We start from the raw sequence: 15125 nt of genomic DNA, 5'->3' as shown, positions 1-15125 counted from the left end.
TCTTCTTGTCTGATTGCTGAGGCTGAGACTTCCAGGACTATGTTAAATACTAATGGTAAGACGTGGGAAATAGGTTCAAGAATTCCTTACACTTACATAAATGGGTTAAAAAGGCTTAGGATGAAAAGCTGCCACAGGGCAAAAGCGCCCAAGTTTTGTCATTAAATAGAACAAGGCATAGAGCAGAAAGTGCTGCAGGGTGAAAGCACCCAAGGTTATATAGCAAAATGAATAACTTGATATACTTAAAGCTGCATGCTCCATCAATCTTAAAATTTAAAGAAAACAGCTAATTAGTTGTATCACCTACAGGAAACTACTTTCCATCTGGCACCAGTGTAGTATTATGCTTTGATCACAACTTCAAAGGCCACTTGCGCCCCAGACCCTTTGCTTCTTATACACATGAGTTAATGACTACTACCTGATTGTTTTCTTCTGTACATTCACCATGTATGTAAGATCTTGAAAGCTCGGTAAATATGGGGACGAAATCCCTGTCTGGGGCTCTTGTCTCCTCCCAGACATTAGACTCTCTCATTTTTATTTCTGCATTTTCTCTCTTGTCAGATAAGAAAGAACTTAGGATTCCTGATCTGTGACAGTAAGAGTGGACATCCTCGTCTTGTTTCTGACCATAGGAGAAAGACTGTTTTTTTCCCCATTGAGGATCATATTAGCTGTGGGTCTTTCATAGATGGCTTTTATGATGTTGAGATATGTTACATCTATCCTTATTTTGTGGAGGGTTTTTATCAAGAATGGATGCTGTATTTTGTCAAATGCTTTTTCTTCATTTATTGACAGGATCAAATACTTGTTATCTCTTCTTTTATTAATGTGATGTATCACGTTGACAGATTTGTGAATATTGAACCTGTCATGCAGCCCAGGAATAAATCCCACTTGATAATGGTGAATAATATTTTTAATGTACTGTTGAATTACATTTGCTAATATCTTCTTGAGAATTTTTGCATCCAGGGTCATCAGGGATATTGGCCTGCAAGTCTCATATTTAGTGGCGTCTTTGGTTTTGGAATCAAGGTAATATGGCTTCATAGAATGAGTTTGGAGGTTTTCTTTCTATTTCCATTTTTTGGAACGGTTTGAGAAGAATAGGTATTAACTCTTTTTTAAATGTCTAGTATAATTCCCTTGAGAATCCATCTGCCCCAGGATGCTTGGTTGTTGGGAAATTTTTTATTATTGATTCAATTTCTTTGCAGGTTATGAGTCTGTTCAAATTTTCTATTTCTTCCTGTTTCAGTTTTTGTAGTTTCTGAGTTTCTTTTTTTTAATATGAAATTTATTGTGAAATTGATTTCCATACAACACCCAGTGCTCATCCCAAAAGGTGCCCTCCTCAATACCCATCACCCACCCTCCCCTCCCACCCCCCATCATCCCTCAGTCCGTTCTCAGTTTTTAGGAGTCTCTTATGTTTTGGCTCCCTCCATCTCTAACCATGTTTTTTCCTTCCCCTCCCCCATGGTCTTCTGTTAAGTTTCTTAGGATCTACATAGGACTGAAAACATATGGAATCTAATTCTCTGTATGACTTATTTCACTCAGCATAACACTCTCCAGTTCCATCCACGTTGCTACAAAAGGCCATATTTCATTCTTTCTCATTGCCACATAGTATTCCATTGTGTATATAAACCACAATTTCTTTATCCATTAGTCAGTTGATGGACATTTAGGCTCTTTCCATAATTTAGCTATTGTTGAGAGTGCTGCTACAAACATTGGGGTACAAGTGCCCCTATGCATCAGTACTCCTGTATCCCTTGGGTAAATTCCTAGCAGTGCTACTGCTGGGTCATAGGGTAGGTCTCTTTTTAATTTTTTGAGGAACCTCCACACTGTTTTCCAGAGTGGCTGCACCAGTTGCATTCCCACCAACAGTGCAAGAGGGTTCCCGATTCTCCACATCCTCTCCAGCATCTATAGTCTCCTGTTTTGTTCATTTTAGCTACTCTGACTGGCGTGAGGTGATGATATCTGAGTGTGGTTTTGATTTGTATTTCCCTGATGAGGAACGACGTTGAGCATCTTTGCATGTGCCTGTTGGCCATCGGGATGTCTTCTTTAGAGAAGTGTCTATTCATGTTTTCTGCCCATTTCTTCACTGGATTCTTTGGTTTCTGGGTGTGGAGTTTGGTGAGCTCTTTATAGATTTTGGATACTAGCCCTTTGTCAGATTTGCAAAAATCTTTTCCCATTCCGTTGATTGCCTTTTAGTTTTGTTGGTTGTTTACTTTGCAGTGCAGAAGCTTTTTATCTTCATAAAATCCCAATATTTCATTTTTGCTTTTAATTACCTTGCCTTTGGGGATGTTTCAAGTAAGAAATTGCTGTGGCTGAGGTCAGAGAGATTTTTCCCTGCTTTCTCCTCTAGGGTTTTGATGGTTTCCTGTCTCACATTCAGGTCCTTCATTGATTTTGAGTTTGTTTTTGTGAATGGTGTAAGAAAGTGGTCTAGTTTCATCCTTCTGCATGTTGCTGTCCAGTTCTCCCAGCACCATTTGTTAAAGAGACTGTCTTTTTTCCATTGGATATTCTTTCCTGCTTTGTCAAAGATGAGTTTGCCATACTTTTGTGGGTCTAGTTCTGGGGTTTATATTCTATTCCATTGGTCTATGTGTCTGTTTTTGTGCCAATACCATTCTGTCTTGATGATTATAGCTTTGTAGTAGAGGCTAAAGTCTGGGATTGTGATGCCTCCTGCTTTGGTCTTCTTTGAAATCATTTTGGCTATTCAGGGCCTTTTGTGGTTCCATACAAATTTTAGGATTGCTTGTTCTAGCTTCAAGAAGAATGCTGGTGCAATTTTGATTGGGATTGTATTGAATGTGTAGATAGCTTTGGGTAGTATTGACATTTTAACAATATTTATTCTTCCAATCCATGAGCATGGAATGTTTTTCCATTTCTTTGTATCTTCTTCAATTTGCTTCATAAGCTTTCTATAGTTTCAACATACAGATCTTGTACATGTTTGGTTACGTTTATTGCTAGGTATTTTATGCTTCTTGGTGCAATTGTGAATGGGATCAGTTTCTTTATTTGTCTTTCTGTTGCTTCGTTATTAGTGTATAAGAATGCAACTGATTTCTGTACATTGATTTTGTATCCTGCAACTTTGCTGAATTCATGTATCAGTTCTAGCAGACTTTTGGTGGAGTCTGTTGGGTTTTCCATGTATAATATCATGTCATCTGCAAAAAGTGAAAGCTTGACTTCATCTTTGCCAATTTTGATGCCTTTGATTTCTTTTGTTGTCTGATTGCTGATGCTAGAATTTCCAATACTATGTTAAACAACAGCAGTGAGAGTGGACATCCTTGTCATGTTCCTGATCTCAGGGAGAAAGCTCTCAGTTTTTCCCCATTGAGGATGATATTAGCTGTGGGCTTTCAAAAATGGCTTTTATGATGTTTAAGTATGTTCCTTCTATCCTGACTTTCTCGAGGGTTTTTATCAAGAAAGGACACTGAAATTTGTCAAATGCTTTTTTCTGCATCGATTGACAGGATTATATGGTTCTTTTCTTGTATTAATGTGATGTATCACATTGATTGATTTGCGAATGTTGAACCAGGCCTGCAACCCAGGAATGAATCCTACTTGATCATGGTGAATAATTCTTTTTATATGCTGTTGAATTCGATTTTCTACTATCGTATTGAGAATTTTTGCATCCATATTCATCAGGGATATTGGCCTGTAGTTCTCTTTTTTTACTGAGTCTCTGTCTGGTGTAGGAATCAAAGTAATGCTGGCTTCATAGAATGAGTCAGGACGTTTTCCTTCCCTTTCTATTTATTGGAACAGCTTGAGAAGGATAGATATTATCTCTGCTTTAAATTTCTGGTAGAATTCCCCAGGGAAGCTATCTGGTCCTGAACTCTTATTTGTTGGGAGATTTTTGATAACTGATTCAATTTCTTTGCTGGTTATGGGTCTGTTCAAGCTTTCTATTTCTTCCTGTTTGAGTTTTGGAAGTGTGTGGGTGTTTATGTAGTTTGTGATTTTCTAGTAACATCCATTTCCTCCAGATTTCTCAGTTTGTTGGCATATAATTTTTCATCATATTTTCTTATAATTGTATTTCTGTGGTGTTGTTTGTGATCTGTCCTCTTTCATTCATGATTTTTTGATCCTTTCTCTTTTATTTTTGATAAGTCTGGCTAGAGGGTTATCAATTTTTTAAATTCTTTCAAAGAACCAGTTCTTAGTTTTGTTGATCTTTTCTACTGGTTTTTCTGCTTCTATATCAGTTATTTCTACTTGAATCTTTATTATTTCACTTCTTCTGCTGGCTTTAGGCTTTATTTGCTCTTCCTTTTCTAGATACTGTAAATGTAAGGTTAGGTTGTGTGTTTGGGACCTTTCTTTCCTCTTGAGGTAGGCCTGAATTGCAATATACTTCCCTCTTAGGAATGCCTTTGCTTCATCCCAAAAGTTTTGGACTCCCGTCTTTTCATATATATATATATATATATATATATATATATATATATTTATTTATATTTATATAATATATCTATATTTATATTTTATTTATATTATATAAATATATATATATTTCATATATATATAATCTTCTTCAGTCCTGTTACTTTCAGACTGATTATTGAAAGATATGAATTTAGTGCCATTCTGTTACATGTACAGTTGGCATTTCTGGTGATATCTCTGTTCTTTTCTAGTCTTTGTTGATTTAAGACTTTTTTTCTTCCACTCAAAGAGTTCTCCTTAAAATTTCTTGTTACAGATGGTGTAGTGGTCACAAACCACTTTAATTTTTGTTTGTATGGGAAACTATATCTCCTATTTTGAATGACAAACTTTCTAGATAGAGTATTCTTGCTTGTGTAACTTTCCCATTCAGCACATTTATTATATCTTGTCTTATGGTCTTCCAAGTTTCTGTGGACTGATCTGCTATGAATTTGATGTATCTTCCCTTGTAGGTTAAGGACTCTTTTCCCTTGCTGCTTTCAAGATCCTTTCCTTATTTGTGTATTTTGTGAATTTGACTATGATATATGTTGGCAATGGCCATCTTTTGTTGAATTTAATGTGGGTTCTCTGTTTCTTGGATTTTGATGTTGTGTCCTTCCCACAGATTAAGGAAGTTTTCAGCTACAATTTGCTCACATAAACCTTCTGCCCCTTTTTTCTGTCTTCATCTTCTGGGATCCCTATAATATGAATGTTATTACTTTGTGATAGATCACTGAGTTCCCTAAGTATGCCCTCATGATCTCTGATGTTTGTTTCCTTCTTGTTTTCAGCTTCATTATTTTCTGTAATTTTATCTTCTGTACCACTAATTTGCTTCTCTCCCTCATCCAGTCTCATTTTTTACAGCCTTCATTTAGGTTTTCATCTCGGTTATAGCATTTTTAATTTTGGCCTGACTAGATTTTATTTCTTTTATCTCTGCAGAAAGGGATTCTCTGGTGTCTTCTATGCTTTTTTCAAGCCCAGCTAATATCCTTATAATCATTTTATTTCATTTTATTATTATTATTTTAATCCTTATTTATTTTTACGAGAGAGAGAGAGTGCAAGTGGGGAGCAAAAGAGAGAGAGAAAGAAACACAGGATATGGAGCAGGCTACAGGCTCTGAGCTGTTAGCACAGAGCCCAATATGGGGTTTGAACCCATGATCGGCAAGTTCATGACCTGAGCCGAAGTCAGACACTCAACTGGCTGAGCCACCCTGGTGCCCCAATATAACTATTATTTTAAATTCTAGTTCAGACATCTTACAATCTGCATTGACTAAATCCCTGGCCATCATATCTTCCTGTTCTTTCTTTGGAGGTGAATCCTTCCATCTTGTCAGTTTGGAGGAAGAAAATAAATAATAATAATAGAATGAAATAAAAAGTGTTTAAATCAAATAAAGTAAGATAGATCTTAGGTGTGTTTTGGTCTGCTTGTTAAAAGACACTTAATAGAAAAAAAATAAAAGAGGAAGAGAGAAAAGTTAAAAATTAAAAAAATTAAAAAATAAAATAATAAATAAATAAAGTAAAATTTGCTCTTTTCTGTATCCAAGAAACAAAAGAAAAATAAACAACAAGAAAAAATAGAAATAGAAGCAACAATAAAATGAACACATGAACAACAACAAAAAAACTGAAATGAAGCTAGATCCAGCTTCCCCTAGAGCTGAAACTTTGCAGCAGTCTATGTTTAGTAGAAGTTCGTGGAAGGGATTTGTGCTGGTCTTTGGGTGATGGGTCTGCTGCTCTGATTCTAGTGGAGATGTGCCTGGAGGGCAAAGGCAGGCAGGGTTTAGTGTAATGACTCATTCTCCACTTGGTGGCTCTGGTTAGCTCCCTAAGGTCAATCAGCGTTGGTGGACTACTGGTGAAAATGGACTCTAGTCTCGAGAGTGGAAAGTTTGCACGTTGACAGTCACCCCTCCTGGGTCTCTCACTTCCATCAGCTCCCCACCTACCTCCTGTCTGTGTCTGAGCTGTCTGCCTACAAGGTGGTGCCTCTATCCAGAGTTTTATCTTAGGTGTAGCTGTGTTTCAAAGCTCCATGCTTCATACTACCCCCCCCCCCCCCCCGCCATGGTTTGGACCAGCAGTGATCTTCTGGGGAAGGGTCTCACCATGCTGTGGCCAGGGCTGGCTTGTCCTAAGAAAGTCACACCACTGTGTAGTGGCAGTGGCTCAGAGTTTATGGTAAATTTCAACACACAACCACCACCAGGGCTCTTACAGAGAGGTCATATCACCTCTACCATTTCACTCCAATCAGGGGAACCACTTCTCCCCATGTGACCAGGGGCTATTCAGACCATGCTGTCTGCTTCAGGGGTCCTCCCTGATTCCTTACCAGAGCACTACCAGGAGCTGACCTCTGAAACTTCAGTATCTGCTTTGCTATTTATAAAGACCTGGTGGTATTGAAACCTTTTCCTTTTTCCCCCTTCAATTTTTTGGGGGAACATTTTTCTTGTGCAGTCCCCTGTGTGTGTTTTCTCTCTAACTGCTTTCAGGGGGAATGCATTCATGCACAAATATGATGTGCTGTTCTCCCTCCCCCTCTGTGTTTCTTCTCTCCACGAAAATGACTCTTTTCCCTCTGTGCCACCACAGCTCTTCTCTCCTCCAATTCACCTCTCTGCACCATATACCTGCTGTGTTCTCTCCCACAAATTTTGCATATTGCTCTGTTAATCTTCAGATCAATTCCCAAGGTATTCAAAATGGTTTGATGTTGATCTAGTTTTGTTCAACAGATGAGAAAATCCCAGGGTTTCCTTACTATTCCACCATCTTAACTCCTCATCCAGGAACTTCTTAAGTCTTGCCACTTTTAAGACTTTTCTTTATCACTATAATTTGAAAATTTAATTATAATATTTCTTAAGGTTGGCCTGCTTTTGTTGATTTTAATAAGAGTTCTCTGAGCCTCGTGGATTTGGATTTTCTTTTGTTCCTCAGATTAGGAACGTTTCCAGCTATTATTTTCTCAAATAAATTTTATGCCCTCTTTATCTTTCTTTTTCTTCTGAGACTCCTATAACACAAATGTTATTGTGTTTGATGGAGTGACTGAGTTGACTAAGTCTACTCTTGTGTTCCATGATCATTCTTTCTCTCTTTTTTTCAGTTTTATTATTTTTCATTATATTGTCTTCTTTATCACTTATCCATTCCTCTGCTTCTTCCATCCTTGTGGTCATTATATTTAGTCAGTTTTGAATGTCAGTTATCACATTTTTCATTTTTGGTTTTTAATTCTTTATATCCGTAGTAAGGGTCTCCCTGATGTCTCATATGCTTTTCTCAAGACCAGTGAGTATCCCCATAGTTGTTGCTTTAAATTCACCATCAGACATATTTCTTATATCTGTTTTGATTACATCTCTGGCTGTCGCCTTCTCTTGTTCTATCTTATGGGATGAATTCCTCTGTCTTGGCATTTTGCCTAAGTCTCTGTCTTCTTCTCTGTGTTAGGAAATCCTATTAAGTCCTGCTCATTAATGTAATGGCTTTATGAATAAGAGGTCACATACTGTCCAGGGCCTGGCACTTCAGGGAGAGTGTCTGATGTGTGCTGCATGCACTCTGCTGCTGTCATTTGACATCTCTATCCTTCAGACCAGTCAGCTGCAGAGGCTCTCCTTGGCTGGAGTGGGCAGTGTTTGGACCATGAACAGAGTGTGGTGAGTTTTCCCTAGGTGTGCTCTGTTTTGCACGTTAAATAAGACCTGATGCTACCTCCACTAGAACAGAACACACAGAACTGTCTAGTCAGTAAACATAATGTGGACAGAGGTTTATGCTGGTCTTCTGAGTAAGAGACCCACCATGCTGGGACTGAGGCAAATTTTACCTATAAGTGCAGTACTGGCATACCACATGGGGTGCTGTGTTATTTACAGAAGGTGGTACTATGTTTATGCTAAGGGGCAGGGAAGGGAAATGGCACCAGCCAGCTCCCATGTACCTGGAAAAGGGTCTCCATTCTTGCAGTTCTCAGGGAGTCATTCTAAGAAGAGTAAATAATCTCCAACCTGTGTGTATCAGGTATTTTTTCAGTCACTGTTTTCACGTTATCTGACTGTGGGTTGTTTGTCTGCCTTCTCTCCAGAAGCAGCACAGTGCTCTCCATATTCAATCCCAGCCATGCCTGCTGACTTTTAAAACTCCAGGATTTAGACACAAGGTGTGGGCAGGGACCTGTGATGGTCTTCTGGGGGAGGGAATCACTGCACTGAAACAGAGGAAATATTACCAAGAAGTATAGTCTCATAAGGGCACAGGGGTGTAGGACTTGGAGCAAGCACACCAGGCAGCCAATGTTGGAGCCAAGCTGCCCTTGGTAGGTAGCTCTGCACTTACGCCTAAGGGTGGGAAAGAAAAATGTGTCCCCTGGATCCTTTGTCCCTGGAGAGACCTCTCTAGAACCTTGCCTCTCATGGCAATGCTCCAAGAAAGCAGATTATCTTATTGTGTGCCCCAGGAGATCCTGAGATGCTGATGAATACCCTGGGATTATTTGAAAGCCTTCTCTCTAGAAATAGGGCAGAGTCACAATGCAAGCTTGCAAAGGTTAAAACTCCAGTCTTCAAGCCCCACTTGTTACAAAACTGCACAAAATCAGCTGCTCTCATTTTTTCAACCAATGGCTTCAGTGATGTGTTTGTATATGTGTTCCCATATGTGCATCATTCTCTCTTGAATTTCTCCATAACCAGGGCTCCTTCCCCTTGACAGCAATTGTCAATGTTTTTCCATCAATGTTGACTCCATATATTCTACCTTTCTCAAACTGGCTTCTTCACAACCTCTAGTGTGGAGATAAATCTGAAAGATTTACTCTGAAAGTTTTACTCTGAAAGATTTTTTGGGTAAATAGAATTATTTGATATATCTAAAAGTGTTTCAAATGAAGACAAGCATTGTGTGCTCCCAAAACACAGCATCTGTGTTCCAGAGGAAATGATAAGCACTCCTAAAGAACTACACTTATGTTTTCAGAATGTTGTCTAAAATCATCCAGGTAAAAAGTCCCACACTCGAACCATGCTTCCACATTCTCCTTTAAACAATGACATTAAAGATATGTGCTTCCCTAAAGCTAGCTTCCTTATCACCCCCAGTTTAGAGATATCCAAGTAAAAACCACAAAAATAAGCCAAATAGAAGACCCAAGCACCTTGCATACCTCCAAATACTGCAGTGGTTTGAGCCTCCAGTTGGGTATTCTCTCACACCAGTAAAACTGTTCCATGGACCAGCGAGGAAGAGGGCCATCCATTGTCATTTACATACTTTCCAGATGCCAAGATGATCTGTTGCTTTACTGACAGCCAATTGCACAGGGCTGATGTTCACAGAAAGGACGGACCTCTGTGGCCATAACAGGCCCCAGTTCAACACACAGGCCAGCATTGCCATCATACAGGCCTCAAAATCCACACCATGTCCTCTAGGGCCTCCACTACAAGCAGTGGCATCTTTCACCTGGCATGGTGGGGGAAATGGTGAAACCATGGCCAAGATGACGTCCCACTGAAAGACACAAGGACACCAAGGAGCTAAACAACAGATTCGCATGAGGCGTCAGGGGGGGAATTTGGGAAGGAAACAAAAAGCTCAAGGACAAGAGCCTTCCAGGGCACGTGGAGACCCACAAACAGAAGAGAGACACATGTGGGACTGTCGAGGTTTTATTAAATTCAAGCCCAAGGGCCGAAACCAGATGGCTAAATAGGTCCCCAGGATTCCACCCCACAATGGTCCCCTCCATTGGTCCTCAGCATAATCCTATTGAGCAAGATTTTTATGTCATCATCTCTCTTTGAGACCATATGAGTTCTCATCATTGACCTAACCAAGGCAGTCCCCATGCGCCTGTGCTTCCCAACCCCATGCACAACATGCTTACCAAAGAGGGTGTCTTGAATGTGAGATGGCTGGGGTGGCACCTTAGTGTGGGCATATTCCAGAAGCTGGGCCAATTGATTATGTGGGCCAGGTGGGATCTTCATTTGGGCAGGGGATCTGTGGACAGAGTGTAACACAGCTGTGACAACAGCCTTCCCCATTGCTCCTGACCTTCTGGGCAATGGGCATGAGCCTTGAAGTTGTAGCACCATGACTCCACCTATGACATAAGCAAGACTTGAGGGATGGCAGGAAGGCTCCAAAGTAGCATGCAAGGTCCTCAGTGCATATGTGTCCACCTGACACAAAGGAAACCTAGGCCCCCACAGGGAGATGAGAATGGGAAAAGAGCCACCAAGAGGCAGGCCTGCAACACAGGTCACCAAGTGAGTGAGACACTTGGAGAGAATGTGGCAGGCAGAATCATGGGCCATCGCTGGTAGGGCCCTGCCCTTGGCTTCAGGAAGAATGGGCAGAGATGGAAGCCAGGGATGGGCCCAGGGCTGTTGAAGACATGGGTGTCCAAGCTCATTGATCAGTGGAAACGAATGCCTCCTTGGCAGAAAGTGTATATGGAGACCTGAGGAGCTACACAACGGCCACCTGGCAGGTAAATCCCTGCTCTCAATGCAGCTGTTCAGAGACCTACAGAAAGATTCCTGGGGTGCTCATGGGACTGGTGTGCATCCCACCAGCATACACATCCATTCCCAAAGAGTGCTGCTATGAGTTCTCTGTAGGGACACCTCGTCCCTTCCTATTTTTGCATATTGGGATAGAAAAGGGAGAATCCAGCACAGTTCTAAAGCCATGTCAACATCATTGGTAACAGAAAAACAAGCATGCCCTGGGTTGAAGCACCATCCCAAGGGGTGATGGCAGGAAAGCCCATTCCAGGTATGGGAGGATGCCTGGACCCATAAGGCAATGCATCCAACATAAGAGGGCTCATTGGGAAGACCTGGGAGCCAAGAGGGAATACCTACATTCGGGGTCCCTGAGAACAGCAAGCACTCTTCAGGGAAGGTCTCCCCACTATCCCAGAGTGCTCTAAAGCCATCCAGCTGAAAGTCCTGTTCCTGCCACCCTCCCCTTGTGCCCATTCTAGAAAATGTGGGCGGGAGCCCTTTCCTTCAGGAGTTTGCCATAGGCTCCAAAGCCCACAGCAGGACCTCGAGTCCCTCCCAAAACCTTAGCAATTCTGACATCAAGATGAAAAACATGCTAAACCAGTGAAGGGAGACCATAGGCCCTTGAGAAATAGGAGCTTTCCAGGGAACTTGGAATCATTGCAGGAGACACAGATTACATATGGTGTCAGGAAAGCACATGGCACAGGTGTGATATTCAGGGACATGCCAGGCCTCTGTGTCAATGATGGGGCCCAGGTACCACACACTGGCTGGTGTTGCCCTGAGGCAAGCCTCCCCATCAGGGAATTGCCACATCCCCTGGGAATTCCATCTACTCATACTGTAATCCACACACTTCACATGATGGGGGCAATGGCAAGACCCTGGCCACAAAGAAATCATCCCACTGAAAGACACAAGGACACCTAGGGAGCTTATCCAAGGATCCAAGTGAGGCATTCCGGGACACAATATGGATGGGCACACAAAGCCCCAGAGTGGGAGCCCGTCTTAGTCACGTGAAGGCCCATAGACCAGGGAGAGCCACACTGGGGAGCTTCAAGGGATCAGTTGCCTGGAGCCCCATGTGACAGCACCTTTCCAGGGCCACAGGGGTGGGATCCTGAGGCAGAATCCTCAGGATGGTGGCCTCCAGTGAGCCTCAGCATACTCCCATTGTGCATGATATTTAGGTCATCATCTCTCTTCGAGACCATATGAGTTCTCATCATTGACAAAACAAAGGCAGTCCCCTCCCACCTGCATCCTCCTCCTGCCAGCTCAACATGCATACCAGAGATGGTTTCAAAGAGCAGGGTGACTAGTTGGGCATATGGCTTAGGGCCTATTCCCCAAGCTGGGTCAAATTAGCCCTCCATGTGCCCAGCAGGATCTTGGTCTGGGCAAGGGCTCTGTGCAGAGAGAGGCAGCTCAACCATGAGAATGACATTCCCAATGGACTTCACCTTGTGGACATGGGCACAAGCCCCGAATGCATGAGGACATGACACCATAAATGACACCAGCAAAAATCCAGCGATGGCAGGAAGGAATGCTCCCGTGTGGCACTAAGGCCCTCAGCCTGTGTGGTTCCACTGGACACCAGGGAAAGCAGGAACCCCACAGGGAGCTGAGCATGGAGGCTGCACTGGAAGTCAGCAGGCCAGCTACACGGGTCCACCCACCGCGTGATTGGGACACCTCTCGGTGAGCCAGTGGCATGCAGATTCCCAGGCCATGTCTGACAGGGCCTGGCCCTGGGCTTTGCCCGAAATGGGCAGGCATGGCGGCCTAGAACAGGCCATGGATGCTGCACCCAGAGGATGCACACAAAGATTCCTGGGGTTATCAGGGCCCTGGTGTACCTCCCACCAGTGTCCACCTCCATCCCAAAACATCACTGCCTCATGTCTCCCATGGGACAACTCGTTCCTTCCGATCTACGCACTTAGGATTAGTGCAGGGAGAGGGGTTATCATGATTCCCAAGTGACTTAAACCTCATTGAGAAGAGCATGCACAAGACAAGGATGTCGGCTTGCCCTGCCTCAGGGCACCACCAAAGGGCAATTGTCAGGCAAAGCTCCATCCAGTTGAGGAAGACCCAGGAGCCCCATAAGGACATGTGTCCACCAGGAGTGGGCCCATAATGAAGATCTGGGAGACAGGAGTCCCACGTGCCAATTGGGGTCCCAGCCAAGCTCCCAGAAGTCCTCAGGGACTGTCACTACCCGCTATGCCAAAGCTGTCCAGGATCCAGCCATGTAGCCCCTGGCCTGGCTTCTTCCTCCAATGCCCATTTCGGGAAATTTGGGTGGGAACTCTTTCCCGTAGGAGGTCATGGGGGGCTCCAATGCCCACTGCAGCACCTTGCATGCCTCCAAGGGCCTCGGCGATTCTGATATCAACCTGAGCTCCCTCCCACACTGCAGAAAGTGGACCATGGGCAGACAAGAAAGAGGATCCCTCTGGGGCCATGGAAACACTTGCAGGAGCCACAGGAGACCTATTATTTCCCAACAGCCCACTGCACAGGGCAGACTTTCAGGGCATGCCAGCCCTCTGAGGCGATGATGGGGCCCCAGTCCCACAGGCTGGCTGGCATTGCCCTGAAGCCAGCCTCCCCATAGGGCCCATGTGCCCTGGGTCCCCTGTCTGCTTGCATAGGCATCCACTCACCTCACATGGTGGGGTCAATGCGGAGACCCTGATCACAAAGATGATGTCCCACTGAAATACACAAGGACACTCAGGGAGCTTAGCCAGGCCTCTGAGTGTGGGCTCCCGGGATGCACTAAGGATGGCCACACAAAGTGCAAGAGTGGGAGCAGTTTTAGGCACGTGGTGGCTGATAGACCAGTGATAGCCACAATGGGAAGCCACAAGGGATCAGAAGCCTCGAGGCCCAGGTGCCAGCACCATGCCAGGGCCACAAGGGTCCACAGGTCCCACCTCAGGACGTTGCTCTCCATTTGGCCTCAGCGTAATCCTATTTAGCATAATTTTTAGGTCACCATCTCTCTTTGAGTCCATATGAGTTCTCATCATTGACCCAACCCAGGCAGTCCCCACACACCTGTGCCTTCGCCCCGCAGGCTCAACATGCTTACCAGAGATGTTGGGTGAAGCGCAGGATGGCCATTTAGACTCCTGGCTTGGGGCCTATTTCTGAAGCGGGGCCAAACTATACACTATGCAACAGGTGGGATCTCAGTCTGGGCATGGCCTCTGTGCAGAGAGAGGCAGCTCAGGCATGACAACACTCTTCCTTATCGGACCTCGCCTTGTGGCCATGGGACTGAGCCCTGAATGTGTGGGGCCATTCCCGCATTCAGGATGCCAGCAAAAATCCAGGGATGGCTGGAAGGATGTGTCCAGCCCGGTGCCAGGTACAATGTACACCAGGGAAAGCAGGGCCCCTAGAAGGAGCTGAGCATAGAGGCTGCAACAGCAGGCAGCAGGCCAGCCATACAGGTCCCCCCACCATGTGATTGGCACACCACTTGTTGATCTGGTGGCATGCAGAATCCCAGGCATGGCTGGCAAGGCACGGCCTTGGGCTTTGCCAGGAATGGGCAGGCATGGTGACCTGGAACAGGACATGGATGCTGCACTGGTGGACCTCTGCAAAGATTCCTGGGGTGCTCAGGGGCTAGGCATGCATCCCACCAGCATCCACATCCATCCCCAAACAGCGCTGTCCCATGTCTCCCATGGGGACAACTCATCCCTTTCTGTCTTTGTGCTTAGGTTTAGCACAGGAGGGTGCACAAGACAAGAACCCTGTCCTGTCCTGGGACACCGGTCAAAAGGCCATTGGCAGGCAAATCCCCAATCAGTCTGGGGAACACTACATGGCCCCAGATGCTGGAAAAACTTCCCTCCATGTGCCAGGTGGGATTTCAGTCCGGGCACAGGATCTGTGCAGAGTGACAGCTCAAGAATGACAAGCTCCTTCCCCATCAGACCTCACCTTGTGGCAATCAGACAAGATCAGAATCCGTGGGTCTGGGACTGCATCCATGATGCCAGACAAAACCATGGAATGGCAGTAGGGAAG

At 44.1% G+C, this 15125-nt stretch overlaps 1 long non-coding RNA gene and 3 other non-coding genes across 6 annotated transcripts in view; all 4 read right to left on the bottom strand.

Moving 5' to 3' along the window:
- Positions 1-15125, bottom strand: part of LOC109258138 (uncharacterized) — a 133172-nt gene that overhangs the window by 110893 nt on the left and 7154 nt on the right. For all 3 annotated transcript variants that reach the window (XR_008417002.1, XR_008417001.1, XR_008417000.1), the window contains exons 5-6: positions 10436-10551; positions 9713-10059 (exon numbers count right to left, since the gene is read on the bottom strand). This is a non-coding gene — a long non-coding RNA (uncharacterized LOC109258138). The remainder of the gene's footprint in view (positions 1-9712; positions 10060-10435; positions 10552-15125) is intronic.
- On the bottom strand, positions 10299-10378 carry LOC128773212 (small nucleolar RNA SNORD115). Its single transcript, XR_008417489.1, has one exon. It is a non-coding gene; the product is annotated as a small nucleolar RNA SNORD115 (small nucleolar RNA).
- On the bottom strand, positions 12224-12304 carry LOC128773215 (small nucleolar RNA SNORD115). Its single transcript, XR_008417492.1, has one exon. It is a non-coding gene; the product is annotated as a small nucleolar RNA SNORD115 (small nucleolar RNA).
- LOC128773208 (small nucleolar RNA SNORD115) lies at positions 14039-14119 on the bottom strand. Its single transcript, XR_008417485.1, has one exon. It is a non-coding gene; the product is annotated as a small nucleolar RNA SNORD115 (small nucleolar RNA).

The sequence above is a fragment of the Panthera pardus genome, unplaced genomic scaffold (genome assembly GCF_024362965.1).
Source record: "Panthera pardus isolate Hobbes unplaced genomic scaffold, ASM2436296v1 HiC_scaffold_24, whole genome shotgun sequence".
NCBI lineage: Eukaryota > Metazoa > Chordata > Mammalia > Carnivora > Felidae > Panthera > Panthera pardus.
Note: the sequence above shows the minus strand (reverse complement) of the source record. Positions and strands in the feature narration are given on the sequence as shown.